The sequence below is a fragment of the Rattus norvegicus genome, chromosome 13, assembly GCF_036323735.1.
Source record: "Rattus norvegicus strain BN/NHsdMcwi chromosome 13, GRCr8, whole genome shotgun sequence".
NCBI lineage: Eukaryota > Metazoa > Chordata > Mammalia > Rodentia > Muridae > Rattus > Rattus norvegicus.
Window position 1 is genome coordinate 24039360 of NC_086031.1, and position 11074 is coordinate 24050433.

An 11074-nucleotide genomic window follows, 5' to 3' on the forward strand; every position below is an offset into this window, starting at 1 on the left:
AGCCTAGTTGATCATGGTGAATGATCATTTTGATGTATTCTTGGATTTGGTTTGTGAGAATTTTATTCAGTATTTTTGCATTGATATTCATGCAGGAAATTGGTCTGAAGTTCTCTTCTTTGTGTGGTTTAGTTATAAGCTTAATTGTGGCTTCAAAGAACAAATTAGGTAGTGTTCCTTCTGATTCTGTTTTGTGGAATACTTTGAAGAGTATTGATATTCGGTGTTTTTGAAGGTCTGATAGAATTCTCCACTAAATCCATCTGGTCTGGGCTTTTTTCTTGTGTTGGGAGACTTGAATGACTGCTTTTATTTCTTTAGGAGTTATAGGACAGTTTAGATAGTTTATCTGATCCAGATTTAACTTTGGTACCTGGTATCTGTCTAGAAAATTGTCCATTTCATCCAGATTTTCCAGCTTTCTTGAATATAGGCTTTTGTAGTAGAATCTGATAATTTTTTTTTAATTTCCTCAGTTTCTGTTGTTACGTCTCCCTTTTCATTTCTGATTTTGTTAATTTGGATACACTCTCTGTGACCTCTGGTTAGTCTGGCTATCTATCTTGTTGATTTTCTCAAAGAACTAGCTCCTGGTTTTATACATTTGGTATAGTTCTTTTTGTTTCTGCTTGATTGATTTCAGCTCTGAGTTTGATTATTTCCTGCCATCTACTCCTCTTGGTTGTATTTGCTTTTTTTTCTTTTGTTCTAGAGCCGTTAGGTATGCTGTCAAGCTGCTAGTGTATACTCTCTCCAGTTTCTTTTTGGAGACATCCAAAGCTATGAATTTTCCTCTTAGCACTGCTTTCATTGTATCCAATAAGTTTGGGTATGTTGTGCCTTTATTTTCATTAAATTCTCAAAAGTCTTTAATTTTTTTCCTTACTTATTCCTTGATCCATTTACACTGAGGAGAGCATTGTTGAGTTTCCAATGTAGAACAACATTAACCACATCTATGAATAAGATTTTAGGAAAAGTCTTGTCTGAGGAAGCAAGGTCATATGAAGAGCTGACTTACCGTGATTATTGGTATTATTATTATTATTTGCTCAGAATTGGTAAAGACAGCTATTGTTTGGGTCACTAAGAAGCTAACAGCTCCTTAAGCAACAACAGAACCCAAAACAACCTTGTTCAAGCTGGAAAGAATGTGGAAGTTACCAAAGAAATGATCACTGATTTTGGGTTTAACTTAATCCTTCACCGTCTATTACCAAGAAGTCAAATCCCTTGGCTGTTTTCTCATTTGTAAACCTGTCATTTAACTTTTTTGAATGTTCTTTCTGTGTGTGTTGCACACATATATATGCAATGCTCATGCATAAGTTGTGAAGTAGTTACCACTGAAATTAAGACCTTCCATTTTAGAGGGACTCTCTTTAAGACACCAGATAAGGGAAGGTGAAACACTCCATCTCAAAAAGTGCACAATTCAAGAAATCCTTGAAACTAACCAGAATCAGTAACTGCTATATCCTCAATCATACATGGCTGTAAGAGACACTCTTATACAAGTTTAGGTGCCTAGAACATTCAGAGACTATCTGTATTGTATGGAAGAGGCTAAGGCCTACTGAACTACTTGCAAAGAACAGTCTCAAAACTGCTAAGCTGTTTATAAACTGTTTAGTGTGCTCCGTGTTCCAGCTCTTATGAGCTCTCATTCATGCTGAGTCAGGCTTTAGACTTGGAGCTGTGTTTGGCTCATTCCTGCTTTCGTAAATGATATCAGTGAAATACATTGGTCACCAGGTTAGACTTTGGTGATATCTTACTTTGGTCTGTCATGAACTATCCATGTGAAATGAGAAGATACATGTTTGCATCTTTCTATGTCTAATGTCACACAACAGCATACCTCTGGAGGGAGAGGTAGAACTCAAGTATTATTTCTCAAAGTGCTGACCACCTTAGTTTGGAGACAAGATCCCTCATTTTGACCAGGAGTCTCAATCTGATTCTCTCCACCTCTTCAGCAATGAGATTATTAGCATGCACCACCATTTTATTATTAATCGTGAATGCAAACTAGGTCAAACTAGGTCTTCTTGCTTCTGTGGCAAGTACTTTTCAAATTTCCTCAGCTCATACATGATTGATATTAAATATAATAATAATAATAATAATAATAATAATATAGTTTAAACATGATAAGTTAGGAAAGGTATATTGAAGCTTGGTAAATTGTATGAAACCTGTGATAGCTCATTGTGTTTGTCAATTCAACATATAGAAAAGAGGCAACCTCAATTGAGGAATTGTCTCTATAAGACTGGCCTTTGAACATGTCTCTGAGACATTTTTTGTGACTGCTGCTCACTGTGTGAGGGCTTGACCCATTGTGGGATGTGTCATCCCTGAGCAGCCAGACCTGGGTGGTAGAAGAAAGGTAGCTGCATGTAGCCTTAGAGTAAGCCAGTAAACAGTGTTCGTCCATGGTTCTTATCTTTGCTTTTGGCCTCATTTCCCTCAATGATGGACAGAGATGGATGAGTAGCAGCCAAATAAATGTTTTGCTCCTAACATGCTTTTAGTGGTGGTGTTTGTTACATAACATGAAAACAAACTAGGACAGAACAATATAAATTTTATGACTATGTAAAGAAAGAGAAATTCAAAGAAATGTGTACATGAGAGCCCATAGCTGTTATTAGATCAGAGTAGCATTCTAGTGGGGGTATTTGCTAGGGTGCTTGCAACAAAATAATAATATCAAGTATATTTTATATCAGATATTTTCTAACATGTCTCTATGATATTTCATTTATAACAACAATATTTTAGTTTTTCACATATGGTATATAACGCTTTCAAAATTTTCCTACTTTATAATTTCTCCTAGAACTGTTGGAACTCTTAAACACACACACACACACACACACACACACACACACACACACACACACACACACACGATGGGGAGAGAAAGAGAGAGAGAGGGAGAGAAAGAGAGAGATTGAGAGAGGGAAGAGAGTGAGAGAGTGAGAGAGAGATACATAGTCAGAGGCACATTTATATACATATACCTATACCTATACCTATACCTATACCTATACCTATACCTATACCTATACATATACATATACATATACATATACATATATGTATTGCGATGCTGGGCATTGATGTCAAGGCACTGTACACAGTGGACAATGCTCTCCTACTAACTGCCATTACTATAGCTTAAGATAGTATTTTAGGACTTTTGAAATGCAGGACATTATGTTTCCACATCAATAAGATTAGATGAAAAAGGATCTTTCTTCAAGATTATGATGACATAGAAGAAAATTATACAATGTCATTTCAACATGAGTCACTTATACAGAGGAAAGGGTCACCACTCTTTTATAAAAAAAATGTGATGGTGAAAGTTTTTTTCTAAACTAATGTTGACATTTTTCAATTTTATTTTGAAATGGGGATTCCAGGAAGCAGGAATTTGTTGTAGATTAAGACTAGTTAAGCACTCACAACTCTAAGATATATGTACTTGAACACAGAGGAAAACTGTCTGTCTTGCATAAAGAGTTTTACTTGAATCTCAACCATCTCCACATCATGCTTCTAAATCCTGAGACTGATACTGGGTAGTCAGTTCTAATAAACCGAAGGCCCTCAAACGTGAGGATGTGAAAAACCACCAGACTCAGTGTTACGTCTTGCTTGCTTGGGAAAAGAGAGACTCCTTTTACACAAAGGCACCAACTGTTTATGGGTGTGAACACTGAAGTCAGCAACCAACACAATGGAAAAGCCATTGTAGCCACAGCCAAAGGTAAACTCATTGCAAAATAATATATGTAGGGTTTTCATTCCCCTGACTCAGACCAAAAGTAAATAAGTACCTTAGATAAAAATATCTAGAAGCTAGTTACAGGAAAAAATAGGACGTAGCAAGTTCTGACCTGACAGAAATCAGAGATGTTCTGATCTTTGCATAATTGCATTCGCCAATCCTCTGAATGCCAAGGACAAAGAACATTTCAGTAATATTTTCTGTAAAGCTATTGTTTTTAAAATTCCCATGTAATCTATTACCCAGAATATGATACTGTTTAGCATTTTCAAAAGTGTTTTTCTCTTTATATATTTCTATATATATTTTATTTGCTTGTACATGTGGCCAAGTATTCAAAAACTTTAGCAAGGCTATCAGGACAGCTTTCTTTGGGGACTCCTTATTTCTAGGTCATCGCTTGACAATTTCTTACAATTTATATAACAAATTGTGGTCATTTCCCCTCATTCTTCTCTCTCCCCTCTTTCCCCTCCTGTTTCCCATTTATACCTCTGTGCCTTCTTTTTTGTCTTTTTTTAATTTATAACTTAATTTAATTAAAATTTCCTGTCGGAAAGAACGTGGAAAGTTACTCAAGCAGGACATCTTATCAGTGGTTACAACACTGAAGACTTCCCCTTACCCCCACCAGTAGTCCTGCTAGGAAGAGTAAGGTCTCATAGACATGCATTCATTCATGATGAAATGTTATGCAAATCTTATTCAGATAATACAGCTGCAGTGAGACCATGAGCACAATAGTGTAATAACTCCATCATACATAAAAGAATTTTCTGCTACAATTCTCACCATCACTTGGATCTTATATTCTTTCTGCTCCATATTCTTCAAGGTTTCCTAAGTCTTGCAGGAAGTGATAGATGATTTATTTGTCCCATTTAAGAAGTCCACCATGACATATTCTTGAAATTGTGGCCACTTAAAGACTTCTACATTAGCCACTATGCAACATACAAAGAAGATTCTCAAATGAGTGCTGTGTGCAGCATTAGTTTATAGGTTTAAGTGTCAGTAGTTAGAAAGTAGCTTGCGACACGATCATTTAGCAAAACAACAGCAAATAGTAATGGGCTTCATTCAAGTGCCTACAACTTCCCAGGCACAGGCTCCTGGCCAGATTTACAGTACCAGGCATGAATTCCCTTCTATGGATCTGGCCTCAAATCCAATGAGAAAGTGGCTGCATATACATGTACTGTTAATGACACTATAGTAGAGGGTACTTCATGCTAGGGTGCTATTACCGTATCTCACAATATTCACAGCTGTGTACTACTTTTGGTGGGTTATTATATTTCCTTCAACAGCCTTCATAGCACCATTTGGCATTGTGAAAGCCAGGCAGTGTGGATGAAGCTCCTAGTTTGTTATAACTCGGTTTCTTTTGGTTCTGTGACTGAAGTATAGAGTCTTTTCTTTCATTCTTTAATATTTAGCATCTGTTACTCTCACTCAGTACTTTTGGACTGCTTAGACCTCTTGTGGGCCAGCACCTGTGTGACCCTCACCCAAGCCCTAGAGAGGAGATACACTTACTGATGATGCCACAGCCTTAGTGTCCACTGCCGCCACTGAAGAGCACGGCTTCTGTTCCTCTGTTGATGGACTCCTATGCGAATCTGACCCTAAAGTTCCCAGAGCTTGTAGACTTAGGATTTCTTCTCCTTTGCAGCTATTTCCTAGGATGGAATCTGGACTAGAGATATTTTTCCGTTTGCATGGGAGATGAAGGAAAGCAAAAAGGCCATCCTTTTAGACTCTCAATAGTATGGGATACCCAAGTAAGACAGAAGTTTGCTTTCATTTGAGTTTGAAAACATTGAGTATGCTCTATAACACATAGCGCATTAAGTCTATTTGTATAAAAGCCAAAGTGCACAGATTCTTCTGTCAGAAGTCTTTCAGAGTAATAAATATATAAAAGCATATACAATATAAAATAAATAAATATATAATGTATAAATAAATAAAAGAAATTAGGTATCATCTAAGTACTTTGATATATATCAAATAATACTGATCATTAAGGCTACATGTGCCAGATATTATAGTAAATAAATGATAACAATTAATTTAATATAATTAGAACTGCACCAGTCTAGATGGCATCCAACTTATATAAGCCCAGGGTAGACTTCGCCTAACAGTTTATGGACACACACAGAAAATCTTTAAGAAGAGTCATGGCCGAGTCAGATTTATGCTGCAAATTAATCAAACTTATCATTGGCTAAGGGATCTTACAGTAAACATAGTTCAAGAGTGGGTAAATAATTTAAAGAGCATGTGGAGGAGAGAGGAAATTTAAAACAAGAAAAGGTGTTACTTTGAATTTAACTTGCTGATTTCTAGACAAAGTAGACAAGGAGAAATAAGTCTGGGACAGAGGGACTTGATGTGTCAGTTTAGACAGATGAAGCTGAGAAAGCCATAGAATGGTCAAATGGAGATGTCTGTGAGGAGGGTAGAAGTGCAATTCTCAAGATGAGGGCAGAGGTCAAGACTGGAAAGTCTTCTGGAGTTATCAGGATTGGAATTCTTTCTTTCCGCACCCATCAATCATCTTCCTGACTCTGTAGTCAGTGCTTTATGACTAATGAATGGAAATAATCTCTTTTCCCTCCTCCTCACTCTCACCAAGGTTAAATAAGGCTGTTAGGAAGGAGAAGAAAATTTCAGCCCCGAGGCAATATACACGAGTGTCTTGCCACTAATAAAGGGATTTGTCCCAGTGATTTTATAGAGAACAGAATCTGAAATCCATATGGACATCATTTTCGCTCATTATTGAGCACTCTGGTATTTTATCTACCCTTAGAAAAATAGATACAGAAATCTATGAGGGGATGAAAATAGTAGTAACTGATTTTGCCTTGTAGAAACACTGATTATTTGCTGGTAGTTTTTCTTCTAAATGTATTTTATGAAATTTAACATAATTGTATTTCTTTCTATATGCACACAACAATGGCTGTGGCAGAGTAGAATTATGCAAGGGAAACAGAAACTAAATTAGGCTATAAATATAAATATATCGTGTTTACTCATAAATAATCTACAAGGATAATGTAGATGGGATGATGAGCACAGTTGAGTCTAGATGAGTCTAACATCATACCATTGGTCCCTCTAAGGAAACGCTATACTGTAAGCATCCGGTATCATCTGATATGTGTGATGAGTGAGTCACAGGCAGTTCTACACTGTTCTGGAAGTGCCTTGTGCATGCTTTTAGCATGACAAGTCTTAGGTCCTTTATTGGTTTTCTCAAGTAGCTGAATCATAGATATACTGGATCTCTGTTTCAACAGCTTCCCAACCCTGGCATCTGTGTTTGGACTTTTACTTGGTAACAAGATAAATACTCTGTCAGAGATGTTATACTGCCTAACTAAGCTTGTTTTTTTTACCCAAATATTCTCACGCCCAGGCTGGCCTGGGGCCATAGCTTAAAATGTACAAGGTTTCCTGCTATTTCTTTGGGTTTAAAGAACTTCCTTCATTGGTCTGGGCCACCCTCACTCAAAGCTTCCTCAGTTCCCTGTTTATCTTCTTCACACACCCCGAAACTCCTTTCCTGCCTCCTCTCCTTTCACAGGAACCGTCTCTGCAGGAACTCAGATACAAGGCACACTTCTTCCTGAGCCATTAGTGTGCTGTTTTATTGCTAACATCAAAAGTATAAAGATCCAGCCTATAATCATACAGCCACCAAATCCAGACAATATTGCTGATGCCAAGAAGTGCATGGTGACAGGAGCCTGATATAGCTGTCTCCAGAGCATGACAAATATAGGGGTGGATGCTCACAGCCAACCATTGTACTGAGAACGGGGTCCTCATTGGAGGAGTGAGAGAAATGATTGAAGGAGCTGAAGGAGAGAAAAGTACCAACTAACCATGGCTCTCAGGGTCTAAGCTACCATCCAAAGCAGAGAGGCAGGAAGGGGTAGGTGGGGGCACCCCCTCATAGAAGCAGGGGGAGGAGAGATGGGATGGGTGTTTATGTATGGGAAACTGGAATAACATTTGAAATATCAATAAAAAGATCCAAAAAATAAATGTAGAGTAGAAGATGTTTTAGTCAAGATACTCCCAAACTCATCCCATAGAGGCAACTGCTTTTACCGACTCTCATTCATCCCAACTGACACCATTTTATTTAACTACTATAGCTAGTTAATTGTTGAAGGTGTGGTTCTGCCTCCCAGACCCATGCTCCCATGAAATAATACACAGACTCAAAATATATTTACATTTACAAATACCTTGGCCATGTAGCTGGGCTATTCTGTGTCTAGACTCATATTTTACGATAAGTAGTCCATTTATTTTAATCTATATTCTGCCACTTGGCTGGTTATCTATGCTCAGGTACCTTGTTCTGTCTCCTCACAGCTTCCTGGGAGGATTTCCCTTGCTCTACCCCAGAATCCTTTCTGCCTCCCAGATGTCCTACCTCTATTTCCAGCATAAGCCATAGGCCATATGCTTTTTAATCAACAGGTGATTTATCTATAGAACACACTAAAGTTTCTCTTTACAGTTAATCTTGGCTATAAATTGTTTTAATGTGTCTTACTGAAAGATCAGTAAAGTAAGATCACCATATGGAATTGTATATATTTCTTTTCTGACTTTCTACTGCTGGGTAATTTCTATGGCATTTCTGCTAATGTCAGATAACAAATGTTTCTAACATTCCCCACCTATGAGAAAATAGTTTAGGTAATTCTGGGAGTCCTCATGATTGTTCACTCAAAGTGCAGAGAGTACAAATTCACAGCCATTGCCGTGTACTTCCTAAGCCATTGAACAATTAGTGAGCACCTACTAGGAGTCAAGTACCTCTTTTGACCATTAGAGATCTCAGGGTTCAGGACCTCAAGTCATTTCTATCCATCAGGGGAGACAGACTCCACATAGTTTGTTCTATCAACAAGCAGTTGGTAGCATAGTACATGTAAACCTTAATATTAAAATATTAATATAATTTTTTTCTTTACACATAATTGTTTAGATATTTCTGATCAAGCAGGAAGCACTAAAACATAGACTATTTGGTAATGTATTTCTGATTTAAATAGTACCTCTGGGGTGGAGAAGCAGCACAGTAGTTGAGCAAATGTCTGGCATGTATGAAGTTCTAAGTTTACTACCCATTATCACAGAAAAGAAACGAAGTCCTGGCAAGTGAAAAACTACCAACGAAGTAATTCCGTAATTAAAAGTAATGTCTATGTATAATGGGAGCATGTAGAAATACTTTTAAAGCATAAAAATATTAATTACCTAGAGTACGATAAACATATTTGGCATCTTTTTTCCTCAAGTCATTTCTGCACTTACGTTATTTATAAAGGTCAAGTCCTATCATGTATATAAATTCACATCTTTTTTTCTCTACTTTTGCTTATTTCATACACATTTTCCTAGAAGAGAAAAGAAGGAAAATAAGAATGAGAGCTACTGAGGCTGGAGAGATGGCTCAGAGGTTAAGAGCACTGTCTGCTCTTCCAGAGGTCCTGAGTTCAAATCCCAGCAACCACATGGTGGCTCACAACCACCTATAATCAGGTCTGGTGCCCTCTTCTGGCCTGTAGTTGCATACATGCAGGCAGAAAGCTGTATGATGTATACATAATAAATAAATAAATGTAAAAAAAAAAAGAATGAGAACTACTGTTCCACCATTTCCAGTTTTCATAGGAGTGATGTGTTCTAGAATATAGCATTGTGATTTTAGGTTATGGTAACTTAACAGTGGAAAGGGACTTTGTGTTTGGGTGTTTGTGCCTAAGGACGTATTTGTTAACCAGTCTACTGCTGCTGTGCTCTGGCTGATCTATGCTTTGAATTCTTCCTTTAGATTTACAGACTTTCTGGTGTAAAATTGCTTTTTACTACTGCTGTCTCTCTCCCAGGGTTTCGAGTAGGCTGCCTTAGGTTAGATCTTAGTTGTGCCCTGAGTCTGAAGCTCCTTTGTAAGATCTTAGTTTTTTATGGTTTCTCTTCCCGTCCAATAGGACCAATGCTTCTTCAGGCAGATGTCGGGACACTATTCAAGGCTGTGCTACCCATTCCTGTAATTTTACCCTTTTCCTTTCTATCTCTATGGGGGTTTTCTTCTGTGTGGTTTTGTTTTCCTCCTCAACTTTTTTCTCCAAGTATGCCTTATCAATTCTATTTTCTCCTTCCTAGGACAATATTGATATGAGTTGATTTCATTTTTGTTTCTATATTATCGTTCACACTTTTCTAATTGTATGTTATGTGAAAGGTTTTCTTTATTAAGATAAACTTGTGAGATTGTGCTAATGTAGGTGAGAAGGTCACTTGTAAACCTAATCAACAGCCACAGTGCCAGCTTATGCAATGCCACCCTTACTGTAGACACAGTATAACAAATACTGGGCAAGCAGTGTCTCATCTGTTCTTCATGAAAGCCTCTCTCTCTCTCTCTCTCTCTCTCTCTCTCTCTCTCTCTCACACACACACACACACACACACACACATACACACACACACGGCATATATTTATATGCATGTATATTCATGTGTGTATGTGTACATGTGTGTATATAACAATGCTTAACATAAGTGCATAGTATAATTTCATATGACAATAAAAACAGAAACTGGAGGCTATGTGATTTAGGGTGCTGGTCTAGAGGAGCTCTGGTATCAAAACAATTTCAGCCTTGCACTCTGGATAACATGACTCAGCATCTTCTGGTATCACATGGTCATATAATCAAAGTGACTGACATGGCAGTGGATGGTGGTATAGGGCATGGACATTTTCCTTGAATATTCCCTTCTCATCTGGAATAACTTGTTTTTGTTTTGTTTGCTGAGAACATATGCCCCCCCCAATTCTTCCAGAACTCATAAATTAGACCAGACATCTTTCCTTGAGGTCAAAGAGTATCTGAATAATATACAAATGAAGTGAAGGGAATGGCTGCAGAAGACGCTTCCTTGTCATCTGAGTAATTATCCCTCCCAGTGTGTGGTGTTGTTACGAAAGTAAAGCTTACAAAAGGTGAGAGATAGGTGCACAATTATACAACTAGAAAGTGGAGAAAGGAAAACTTGAAACAGATCTTTCACAATCTTTCAGAACCCCCATCTTTATGCACCACTAGACAGGGCCTGTCTAGATAACCTTAGCATTTTCCTTAACTCACCAAAACATGATTTAGGAAGAAGCCACTCTATGCTTCATATTATTCTTACTGGTGTAGGTTAATCAAATTACCATAGGGA